The sequence below is a fragment of the Juglans regia genome, chromosome 4, assembly GCF_001411555.2.
Source record: "Juglans regia cultivar Chandler chromosome 4, Walnut 2.0, whole genome shotgun sequence".
Lineage (NCBI taxonomy): Eukaryota > Viridiplantae > Streptophyta > Magnoliopsida > Fagales > Juglandaceae > Juglans > Juglans regia.
This window is the reverse complement of record NC_049904.1, coordinates 11889968-11903806: the sequence shown is the minus strand read 5'-3', so window position 1 is coordinate 11903806 and position 13839 is coordinate 11889968. Positions and strand designations below refer to the sequence as shown.

Below are 13839 nucleotides of genomic sequence, written 5' to 3'. Positions count from 1 at the left end.
TAGGTAGAAATTATGACTAATCTTTTCTTTCTTGATGATAGGTTGCCGGTGGGTCTGGGGTGTATAAAACGATTGTGTGATCTGGGTGATGCATAAGTAAGGGGTTAAGAATAGGGTGGCTGATGCATCTGAGTGATGCGTTTTGCATTAACAAAAAAAAAAAATAAATAAATAAAAAATGAAAAAAGAAAAAAAGAAAAGAAAAAGAGGTTGCTTCGGATCGGCCGTGAACAGGGGCCAATCTTTGTTGCGATTCTGGGTTCTTCGAGTGACGATGTGTGGGAGCAGGTATATTTGGAGTGGAATGAATTTTACCCTATTTTTGGAAGAATAGTTTAAAATAAAAATGAAATGATTTAATCCCAGCCCTCTCTGAACCTCTATACTAAAATTGTAGGCTGTGTGGGCGTTGGGAAATGTTGCCGGGGATTCTCCTAGATGCCGTGATCTTTTAGTTGGCCCTGGAGCCTTGCTTCCATTGCTGGTATTGTTGAATGAGCATGTAAAGCTTTCGAAGATGAGAAATGCCACATGGACGCTGTCTAACTTCTGCAGGGGCAAGCCACAGCCTCCTTTTGATAAGGTTTTTGTCCGGTTTATTTATTTGACTCCAAGGATAGCCTCTCAGCTCTCATATTTTGGCACTTTGTAACCTTTGACTTTGATGGGCAGGTGAAGCCAGCACTTCCTGCTCTTGAGCGTCTCGTCCATTCAAATAATGAAGAAGTCCTGGCAGATGCTTGCTGGGCTCTCTCATATCTTTCTAGTGGTACAAATGACAAAATCCAAGCTGTGATTGAAGCAGGTGTTTGTGCCTGACTTATTGAGCTGCTCCTGTGTGTATATCACCTTTCCTTGATCTACATGTTTCATCATGTTACCAATGTAACATCATGTTTTCAATTTTATGTAATGTATGATAACCGTTCTGAAGCATATGAATGTTCTTTCCAGACATTCATCTCCTTTAGTGCTCATCACTACCCTTCGGACAGTTGGAAATATTGTGACAGGAGATGATCTTCAGACTCAAGTAAGAGCTTTTTTTATTTTGTTCCTTAATCGTAAACATATTTGCCCTTAGTGTCCCCATGTATAGTTGGGCTATGCCTATTCCCATTAATGGTTAGCTTATTGTTTACTAATAAAAAACAAAATTTGTGCCTGTAGTATCCTTCGTATATAGCATTTTTCATTGTTGAATTTTGTGAAACATGGATTACCACGTTTCACTATGCTTAATTTACGTGGATTACCACGCTTCAGCATGGTTAATTTAATAGCACCACTAATAAGGATGGTACAAAACAAATAAAAGTTATTGTTAGTTTAGTATTTTTTTTTCAATAATATATATATGCCTAGAAAATAGAACACTATTTTGCTTAGTAAAAGGTTGTCGGTAGTACAGATCTTACAATAACTCCTATTTGTGATCAACAACTCCTATTTTGAAAACGTATAATGTAGAAAATGATATCTTCTTATGTTATTTACATTTTTGTATTGCTTTATGTGGAGATTTGGCGTGATGAACGTTGTTTCTAAATATGGATTTTATATTTTTTGTGATTTTGTGTAAGCTTTAGTAGCAAACAACTTCTCAGGGAAGTGTTTTTCGACAATGAGATGGGCACAACTGTACTCTGTTGAATATTGAACTCAGTTTTGGAAACTCCTCAAACATTTAAATGAGTTTAAGTAACCTGTTAGCATTGTTGACCTATTTCATTGAAACATGCAATTCAGATGCCATGGATTTTAATATGAGAAAAGGAAGGAAAACATACTCAAGTGATCGGTTGGGAAAAATCTCCTCCCCCCTCCCCTTCCATAAAAAAAAAGTTATCTCCATGAGCAAACTTTTTTTTTCCCTCTAGTATGATATTATTTGTCTATGGTTTTGATGGGTAACATACTTTCTCAGTGTATAATCAACCTTGGTGCTATGCCATGTCTTTTGAGCCTGTTGTTCCACAATCATAAAAAGAGCACCAAGAAAGAAGCCTGTTGGACTATCTCAAACATTACAGCTGGAAACATGGAGCAGATACATGTATGCTAGTAAATGTCAACAAGTTCATGGTAATGTTAAATTGTGTGCATTGGTTGCTACTCACTTGCTTTCATAATAAGGGAATTGGATACAGGTCTTCCCTTCACGTTTAAATCAGGATTGTACCTATCTCACTTTGAATATGTTAGTGGAGAATTTACTGATATAAATCTGTAGGAAATTTGAGTATTTTGGATTATTGAAGTCTATTTTAACCGTGAGTTTTTAAGTTGTGTGAAAAGTCACAAAGTATCAGTCTCAATGTGGCATATTTATAAGAGAGATGATATTTGTAGTCCTGTCAATTTACCCTCCATTTTGAAACGAGTAAGTAAATCTAGGACCCACATTAAAAAATTATTTTTTTTTAATGGTGGCCCTCACTTTTTTCCAAAGCGAGTACGTGGGCACTGCACACTCCAGGACTATACGTAGCATTACCTTATTTATAATGTTAAATTATGAATGCCTTGTGGCATATTTAAGAAATTGTCGGGTTTCTTGATTGATTATTTGGAAATAATGGAAAGTCAACTCTGCAATGATGCAGCCTGTTATTAATGCTGGTTTAATTGCCCTTTGGTCAATATGCTCTTGAGCGTCTCGTCCATTCAAATAATGAAGAAGTCCTGACAGATGCTTGCTGGGCTCTCCCACATCTTTCTGGTGGTACAAATGATAAAATCCAAACTATGATTGAAGTAGGTGTTTGTGCCCGACTAATTGAGTTCCTCCTGTGAGTATATCACATTTCCTTGATCTACGTGTTTCATCATGTTTTCAATTGTTTGTAATTTTTTATAACCATTTTGAAGCATATGAATGTTGTTTCCGGACATCCATCTGCATCAGTGCTAATCCCTGCCCTTCGGACAGTTGGAAATATTGTGATAGGAGATGATCTTCAGACTTAAGTAAGAGCTTTTTTGTTTTATTCCTTAACCCTAAACATCTGTGCCCTTAGTGTCCCCATGTATAGTTGGGCTATGCCTTTTCCCATTTATGGTTAACAAATTGTTTACCAATAAAAAACAAAACTGTGCATGTAGTATCATTTGTATATAGCATTTTTTTATTGTTGAATTTTGTGAAACATGGATTACCACATTTCACTATGCTTAATTTATATGGATTATCACGCGTCACTATGTTTAATTTAATTGCACCACTAATAAGGATGGTACAAAATAAGTAAAAGTTATTGTTAGTTTAGTGTTTTTTTTTTCAATAATATATATATATTTATATATATATATATATGTATATGCCTAGAAAATAGAACGCTATTTTGCTTAGTAAAAGGTTGTCGGTTGTACAGATCTCACAATAACTCTTACTTTTTACCTGCAACTCCTAATTTAAAACATATAATGTAGAAAATGATATCTTCTTACGTTATTTACATTGATATATAGCTTTATGTGGAGATTTGGCATGATGAACGTTGTTTCTAAATATGGGTTTGATATTTTTTGTGATTTTGTGTTAGCTTTAGTGGCAAATAACGAAAGTGTTTTTGGAATTTGAGATGGGCACAACTGTCCTCTGTTTGATATTGAACTCCGTTTTGGAAACTTCTCAAACATTTAAATGAGTTTAAGTAACTTGTTAGCATTGTAGACCTATTTCATTGAAACATGCAATTGAGATGCCATAGATTTTAATATAAAAAATGGTAGGAGAACATACTCAAGTGATCGGTTGGGAAAAATCTCCTCCCCCCACCCCTTCCACAAAAAAAAGTTCTCTGCATCCGTAATTTTTTTATTTTTATTTTTTTTCCATTAATATTATTAGTCTATGATTTTGATGGGTAACATACTTTCTCAATGTATAATCAACCATGGTGCACTGCCATATCTTTTGAGCCTGTTGTCTCACAAACATAAAAAGATTATTAAGAAAGAAGCCTGTTAGACTATCTCAAACATTACAGCTAGAAACAGGGAGCAGATACATGTATGCTAGTAAATGTTAGCAAGTTCATGGGAATGTTAAATTGTTCCAATATTTTTCAGACACTGTTATACGTTTTGTCTAAGCCATGCAATGAGATTCAACGCCAATGTCTTCAAAGATAAAGACGATGCCGATGTAGGAGAAGAGGACAAGTATCCTTGATCAGCATTTTATCAAATCCTCCCTCGAATTTTTAGTTTATTCTTGCTCGAAGGTATTTGAGCCCCCTTGAACTGGTAAAAATGAAATAAAATGGCGTAATAAATAAGCGATCACCACCACATAGAATGTAATTTTATAAAGAGAATTAAAGTATCAAAGAAAATTTTTTCAGTGACATGTATGTCATTGGGGCTATAGAAAATTATATTTATCGTCATAGGGTACTGGGCATGCAGGTGTCATATATATCTACGGGATTAGGTGGCAATGCTATATCTATTTTATAATATGCAAAAAAAAAATGTTTTCAAATGAATCCCCACCACATAGAATGTAATTTTATTTAGAGAATAAAGTGTCAAAGAAAATTTTTTCAGTGATATGTATGTCATTGGGTACTGGGCATGGGGCATAAAATCAAAACACGATTGACGAATTTTGGAAGAGAAATTAATATGGTAACAAAAAATCAAAATTCGCTCTTTTTCAGTTTAGAAATGCATAAAAATAAGTTCATGTCTACACTTCATAAAGTTCTCTTTTACAGTTTTTTTATGCATATACAGAACAAATATATGTGGTCGTTCTTTTCAAAAACAAATATCCATATTTTCAAATCTAACCTATTTCATTTTTTTTTTGTGCAAAGCTAGTATATGAATCTTGCTTATTTAAACAACTAAATATCCAATCATGACCTATAAAATAGTACATCCAACATCCAAAACTCATAACCCTAAAATATCATCGTTTTCCAAATCCATCATCCATCTACAAATAAAAATACTTTTCCAAATTAAACAATTCTCTTGACATAATTATAGTAAAATTAAAACACCAAAAATATTTAATAGACATGACATGTGTATGCATTAATAGACACCTCAGTTGAGCAAACTTGCATAGAGTTTATATTAGAATATTTTCGCAGCTGAGCTACTCAAAGGAGGAAAAACAATGCTATAAAAAAGATCACTGATGAGGCAAGCATTTCACATGCTTCTCCAGACGGCATAAATAAGACATTTCAAAATTTCTTCTCTCAGCTACACACAAAAAAGGAGGAATTATGGAAAATGAAATATACTATGAGATTGTAAATACCGTTTGGTAAATTATTTTTTTTAAAAAAAAAAAAAAATGTGTTATCCTTTTAAATTTTCTCAAACCAAAGCGCAGGTTTATTACCAGCTTAAGCTGAGTTAGAAAAACTCTTTTGTGATCGTTTATAATCATAATTAATTTAAAACAACTTTATCAAATTAGAGAAATTCTAAAAGCTACACCTTCATCCCATTATGATAAGGTGGCATTTGTCCATCAACCTGTAAATTTTTTCTTTAAAAAAATAAAAGAGGGTGATGAGAGTGCCACATTTTACATAATAGGATGAAAATAATATAGAAGTGTGGTTTGTAACATTATCCATCAAATTAATAAAGCTATTATCAAAATCCTTTTTCTTCCCCTCTTATTACATAAGGAAATGAAGCTCTTTGAAATCACCAAAATCTTTAGTTGAGGCTACCGGTATAACTGATCCGGTTCTGTCCGATTTTGGACATATTTTAGAACCAAACCAGTATATACTGGTTTGGAGATTTGAAAAATTGATACTACACCAGTTATACCCCTAAACCGATACTTCTAGTTTTACTGATTCCAGTCAGATTTTTTCGGTATATTATATAGTATATATAATATAGTATATTATAGTATATAATAATATAGTGATAATATATTGTGGTATATTATAATAATATAGTGATATAGTATTAGTATAACTATTAATACAATAGACTATAGTGACATAGCAATTTAAAATTTAATATTATATTAATTAGTAATTTATTATATAATATTATATACAAGTCTGAGGGTGGTAGACTTGTTTTACTACGGCATGTTTTATCAAGTATGGTTCTCCATTTATTTGTTGTTTTGCAAGTTCCTCAATCCATTATTAAAGAATGACATTGATTGATGAGTACCTTTTTCTAGGGGGAGAATAATGGAAAAGGGAAGAAAAAATGGGTGTCATGGCAAAGTATTTGCAAACCTATTGAGGAAGGAGGACTTGTATTGAGACAGACACCTTGATGATATGCAACAGGCTTTGCACATGAGGTTTGCTTGGAATTTAATTCAATGTAAAAATCATTATGGGAGAATTTTTTTAAAGAAAAGTATGTGGGTGCTAAACCTTGGACTCTCATTGATCCAAATAAGGGTTCAAGATTTTGAAAAATGATTGTTAAAAGTATAACTCCGGTCATGAGTAATTCGAAGTGGAGGCTTAAGGAGGGAAATGTTTTTTTTGGTATGATAAATGGCAAGATTGTGTTCCATTAATTGATGATATGCAATTAGTTGATCAACCTTTACTACGAGTAAAGGATTGTAAATTGAATAACAGTTAGGATGTGGATTTGCTTGTGGGGCTACTTGGTCAGGATAATGTTGATGATATTTTGGAGTCCTTAGCAGCTTGCAAGAATGGCCTGGATGTATTAATCTGGACAAAAATTGAAAATGGTTTATTTTTCAACTAAGTCAACTTGGGACTGTATTAGTATCAGGGGCTCTAATTTTGAATGGCATTCTTGGATGTGGCATAAATTGCATCCTCTAAAAATGTCTATTGTTATGTGGAAGGCATGGCATTTGGAGTTAAGTGTTGATGTTGTTTTTGTAGGATTGGTATTTGGATTGTTTCTCGTTGTGATGTAGAACATTATGAAGATCAAAATCATGTGCTTTTTGAAGGAGAGTTACCTAGTAAGGTGTGGCATTTTTTTTGGATCTTTGTTTGGTGTTCCGATTGGCCGAAATTGGAAAGAGACGGCGTCGACCTAGTTTCGCCGTGCAACCTCCTCTACTCAAGTGGTTTTAATTATGGGACTTTTACTTGTGATCATCACTTGGAGGCTTTGGAGGAGAAGATGCTTAACGCGTGTGACGCCCCTAGATTCCGCTTGGAATCAAACGAACATCTAAAGCGTCGGAACATGCAATACAAGGTTACCTGTCCACGTTCATGACATATAAGATGCAATGTTCCTAACATGCATCTAGTATTATGAAATATTCGCAGCGGATAATATATATTTTTTTTAGCAATACTAAGCACCAAACTTATAATATCCCAAATAGTTAAAACATAACCCATGCATACTTCACGAAATAAGCATCCACTATTACAGCACGGTCTCAGAAGACTATAATCTCAAAACAACAGAGACCTGACTCCATAATTACATTGCCAAAATACACTATTGGACTAGTTCGTTGAGTAACTCGCGTAACTCGACTAATGATGCCGGAATACTATCCAAAGACCTAACTATGAAAGCTACAAGCTCCGCTTTGCGTCTATGGCGTCTAGTCAACCTTCTCCAGTCTGCCAGTGTCTATTCCCTACTCTGATTCTGACACATCGCCTACCATTTGGGGGGAATGGTAGTTGGGACTACCATGATGAGATTTGATTACAAATCTCAGCAACTTAACAAGAAACTTTCACACAAGTTAATGATACATGTATGGCAGTAAATGCATGAATGCATAATTAAAGTCATAAGTAAGCATAGCATAACTTGACATATAGCATGAAATAAATGACATAACTTGAACTGAAACTGAAACTTAGCTTGACGTGACATGATATGTACGTGAACTTAAAACATAACATGGACTAGCAATATAGCATGAACGTGAATTTGAAACATAACATGGACTTGAAAAATAGCATGAACGTGAACATACATAATTTGAACATAGACTTGAACATAACATGAACCTGAGCATAACATAACATAAACGTGAACTTGAAACATAACGTGAATGTGAACATGACATAACATGAACGTGAACATAACTTGACATGTACATGAACTTGAAACATGATATAGACTTGAAACATAGCATGAACATGAACTTGAACATAACATAACGTGAAACATGACTTGAACGTGAAATACATGAACTTGAAATCTTATTCAATAGACTTAATTAATAAAAGTGACCAGACGGGTGCTACACGGGTCCCCTTGAGCCATGTGTCCCTGCCAATTACCGCATCACAATACATGTATCTATACCAACTGCGAGTGCGTTAATACGTACTCCATAGTTACTGTGGCCCCACGTATTCTACGTGTCACAATCGTTGTGTCTCACGTAGTGTATGCTCCACAGTTGTTATGGCCCATGAATTGATTGTGCCACACTTGCTGTGGACACACGTAACATAATGTGTGGCACCATCGGCGTTAGTGCCTGGTGCGCTCCGGTGACCAGCTAATTAGGCCCCATTCGCAACCTGTTGACTGTACTTCGTCAACCCAGGGAATTTCATACCTATTTAGACACTCCAGCGTGAACAAAGGAGTTCTACTAGGATATTACCCCATCCTAGCGCTTAGGGTCGTGATTGACATGAATAACTTAACTGGCATACATGACATTTCGTAACGTGACGTAACATGAACTTGACATAAAAGACAGAAATCCTGACGTAGCATAACGTGACATGAATGTAAGAAGACAAACATGACATACTTTGAGACATAAATGTAACAGACAACATTTCATAACATGTCATACATGTAACAGGCAACATTTCGTATAGCATACCATGTAACAGACAACATTTCTTAACATGGCGTAACATGTGATAGTGAATATTACGTGACATGAAATACATGTAACAGATGGCATACTTAACTTAACACGACATACTTGCAATGTATAGTAATACGTGACAGAATATATTGTGTAACAAATGAATAATTCATGACAGAATAAATTTTATGTAACAGATAAATATGTAATGACTTGGCATGACACATATGATAACATGCATATATACAATTTAGTTCTCTTATTTATCACTCATACACATTAAACTGATAGAAAGTTAAAAGCTAACTTACCTCGATCTTCGTGCTTCGAGACAAAACTCAAGTGCGATCACGAGAAACTGAAAGTAGTGATTTCTAAAAATTAGAACTTAATCACTAACGATTAGGAATATGGAGAAATATCAACTTAGAGTAAAATTACCATTTAACCCTCTACATGTGAAAAAATGACCATTTTACCCCTAACTTAAAGATTTTGCATCATAACTTCAAAAATCACCAAAATTTACATACCTTATGTAAATTTTATCCTAAACTCAAATATCAATTCAGAAAAAATTTAAAACTAAACACAACCATTAAAACTCTATAGGGCCAAAACTTACAAAGGCTATTTCCTTTGATTTTTTTTTTAATTCTTTCAAATCTCAAAACTCATGATTAAACCAAAATTTTTCTTCTACTATACTCATAACATATTCCTAAGAATAATCATGTTTTGAATCATGAACAAAGGTCATCAAAATCACTAAAACCATACTTGAACTTTTTGGTTTCTCTTCTAAGTTCAAAACAGATTTTTGTTTCTAACTTGTTTTGATCAACCTCTTGATCCATGACTTTTAAAGATGTGATCTTCAAACCAAAACGTCACATGGTTTACAAAGGTGTCCTAAAACAGATCCAAGATTCAAACTCAAGATCACATGGTTAAATATCACCCAAAACATAAATTTAGCCAAGAACATCATCACTTTGGCCTAACCAAATATCTCAATGTATAAAATTTCATATCTTCGAAACTAACATAAAATATCTTCAAAATAACATTCTAACATGTATATAAGATGCTTAGGATCTTCCAATAAAAATATCAAAACCATTGGAATAAGATTAAACCATAAAAGATTTAAACTTTCTCAAAACAGAAACTGTTTTTCCTCTTCCAGTTTCTAAGTTTCTAGATTTAAGAAAATATTTCACCAAAACTTTTAATCATGCAACAAATCCTCAACCAATAATTATATACACATGTTAACAGTACTCCATAAAAATTTTGGACCAAGATCTATTCATTAGCTTGGTCAAAAACTCCAAAATATAACACACTCTCCAGTTTATCGCCCAGAATGACCTTTCTGGGGTCTAAACAACTTTTGACCAATCAAATGATCTCCAAATGGAACAAATAAGATATCCACGTAAACTACTCCAAAAGAAACAACTTTCATGAAGGAAACGTTGCGAGAAAACACTTACAAAAGCTTCGAAACAGGCATTCAAAAGAGGTAAGAAAAACTGTCTGAGAGTGTCTTTTGTGTTCTATAAAGGAAAAGTGTAAATGAGAGTTGCTTTTCGTGGGAAGTGGACTGAAGAGCCTCTTACACAAGTTGTGGGAAGTGATATGACTGAAGGAAAGGTTGAGTGTTGGCCTTTTCTTCTCATAAAAATCAGTCCAAGATCTTTTCTCAAGGTAGAGTGTAAGAGTGAAAGAGTGAGGTGGCATTTTACCTTTGTATTTCAAGAACCTTCTAGGCCCTTCTTGTACAGATCTGGCCAGCCAAGTGGGGGTACAAAACTTAGCCATAAAGCAATGCTAATGGTGACCAATTTCGTGGGCCTTAATGGACCTAAACTGAATGGGCCTAAATTTTGGGGTTTAAAGAGGGTTTGGGTTGCTATCAAGCCCAAATCCAATATCACTTGGCCCAATCAATTTTTCAAGATTAACAAGGTTGGATAATGATGTTCTAACACAAATTTGAGGATTAATAGCATGTGGAAGTGATTTAATCAAGTGATTAAACACAATGCTAGAAATCAGATTAGAAAGGGTTTGAAGGCCAACTTTAGGGTTTGGTAAGCCGTTTAGGCTTTCGGTTTCAACCAAGCTTTTGGGCTTTCAATTGGATTCTCACCATTTAGGGTTTCACTAGAATTGAAACCTTTTTTGGTCTGTCACCATTTGGTTGAGCAGATGAAACAAAGTTTTGCTTAAGTGACATGATCTCACACCTTGATTCCTTCAAATCCAACAAACGTTCCTCATGGTGCCAAGAGTCTAAAATTATTCACTAAGTATGGCTAAGATCTTGCCAAGTGTCCAAATAAAACTTCTCTAATTTAATTTGGACATTCCACATTGTAATTTTGAAACACTGCAATTAGTGCGCTTATCGAGGTTACTATTCACTCCAAAAAAGTGAATCTTAAACTTCGCACTAAAAATTCTTAAATATTCATATTAACCTACAGTGAAAATATTGTACCAAAATTCAATCTCGAAGTACCCATAAAAATAATTTCACAATTTCCAACAGACGTTTCGTCTGGAATTATGAAAATAGGCTATTGCACCATAAAATCCTAAATAATCCACTGAGTCTAATGGCGTGGACCATAATGCATTCTGACACTTCTAACCACCTCAAATAAATAAAACTTATATTTCTAGTACCATAGTGAGTGATAACACTGACTATGTTGACAGACTAAAACCTATGCGATTGGTCGAGTCGTAAAACCTTATAGAGTTTTCACGAGATTCCTAAAGTCAATAGAAATTTCATCAATGAATTTTCAGCGGACTGTTACAGACAGTGCCTTAATGTGAGAGGATAATCATTTTGAGATGAGAAAATTTAGAAACTCTCTTAGAGTGAAATAGGAAGAAGAGGAAATTCAGGGCCTTAATATTCTAACTATAATAAAAACTATTGTGAGAATGTTTTTATTTCTTGCAATTTATCGAAACGAAGGAATCAGAACTGTCACGGGTTTTTGTTTTTCTTTAAAAAGTTTTTTATCCACACTAACCGTATATGACTAATGATGTTTTTTTAATCTTTGTATAATTTTGTTTTAGAATTTTAATTAAAAATATAACCATCCAAACCATCCAGCCCTGAGGTTTTCTACAAGTTTAATTGGGGAAATGTGTCCGTGGCCTAAAAATCCAGGTTTTCTACAAGTTTCTCTCTCCTAAAAATTTTCTCTCCGTACACTCTTTTCTTTTCTTGGTTTTCTTGTGTATTGCTGCTGTGTTGGTATTTTCTTGTGGTGATTAACATGTAGTCCAGTGGTGATTAGCATGTAGTCTTGTGTCGAATTTAGATTGGTATCATCTGGAAAAAGGCATATCATCTGGAGAAAAGTATGGGAAGTTTTTGGGAACTTGTCATTGAAGCAAAAATCTTCTCCATCATGAGAGAAGGAGGTCTCATACGTATCACTGAGAGAGGTAGGAGGTTTAAACAGGAGGTATTGATGGGCTTGAGCATTGCACAGTGGCTTCAGAGAGTTTTGGAGGAGAGTGAGACGGGTGTTAAAAAGGATTATTATTCATCAACAAGGGAGGGGTACCAGAGTTTCATAGCACAGAGATGTTCCAATAAACGTGGCAGATTCTTGGAGATTGCTGTGTATGCTGAAGGGGGTCGCCGTAGTCATTTTGATTCCTGAAGAAGAGGGAGGAAGGGGATGGAGAAGATTGAGGGAGGTGCTAAGGAAGGCCACTCTGCTGGGTAGAAAGTCCGCTGGGTATGGTGATGATATTCAGAGGAGGCAGTGGGGAAAGGAGACTCAATTTCAATCAAATAAAGAAGCTTTAACATCGACAGAGACATGCATTGAGCCAAGGAAAGGGGTTGGCGGAGGAGAAGGGTCTCGAGGTCACCAGGGCTACTTTCGGGAAGGAGATTTCGAGAGAGACATGCGGGAGGTACACTGCATGGTGAGGGACGTGCAGTGGCAGTTGAGGAACCTGCAGAAGGAAGTCGAAAAGGTGTTGCGTGTTGTCAGGGATGGAATGGGTCTTGTTGAAACGGGGCGTTTAAGGGATGATAAGGGGAAGGGGCAGACAACTGGAGGGCCATCTCATATGGGCCCATATGGGCCAAAATAGGCCCGAGACCCGCGCGGAAGATGGAGGCCCATCTTCAAGACCCGAAACCTCTGGAGGCCTAGGGCAACTTCTGCGAAGGGAGGAGAGCAGCCGTCATCGATGTCGCAACGCCATTAACAGGCTGAAGACTTGCCGGAATCATCGTCGCGACGAACTCAGAAGTCGCCGACAAAGACACTGATCCAGCAGGAAGGTGAGAAGCACACGTCAACGATAGAAACAAACCGAGAAGTGGTTCTTCCACCACCACCGAGCGTAGTTCTTCCTCCTCCGAGTGCACAGAATGCGCCGATGGGGAGTGGGGGAGGTACTGAAGGTGCACAGAACGTGCCGATGGGGAGTGGGGGGTGATGAAGGTCCGACGTACACTTCTGAGCCATACAACGAAGACGTATTTAGGAGGGACAGTGAAATGGGAGATTCGGCAAGTGAAAATTTATTCCTTTCGGATGAGGAAAATTCCCAGAGGCTTATTCAGGTGTCAAATAACTCTATGGATGAAGTAGGTCTGGAGGAACTACAGGAATTTCAAATTCAAAATCCTTTCCCGTTGAGCTGTCTCTTCCCAGATCAGTCGAATGCTTCAGATTGGGTTTTTAAAACAGTAAAAGATATTCAGGAAATTGTGGGATTGAAATGTGAAGGGTATGAGGAGAAATTCATGGCACTCCTCACAGCCATTGAAGCAGGCCATCAACAACAAAAGAAAATAGGATCCAAAAAACAGCGTGAGCTTAGGAGGTTGACATGGTCAATGAACTCTGAAGGTAGTTCTAGTAGGGAAAGGACTAAAGGAAAGGGGCTGGCCCTTCCCAAATGAAACCAAAAATAGTTTCATGGAATGTCCGTGGCCTAAATGTGTTGAGTAAGAGACTTCAAGTGAGAAACTTGTTGAG

General features: G+C 35.8%; 1 pseudogene; it reads left to right on the top strand.

Annotated features, from left to right (window-relative positions):
- The first annotated feature begins 12 nt into the window (after positions 1 to 12).
- LOC108992544 lies at positions 13 to 3251 on the top strand (annotated as a pseudogene).
- Positions 3252 to 13839: the final 10588 nt, after the last annotated feature.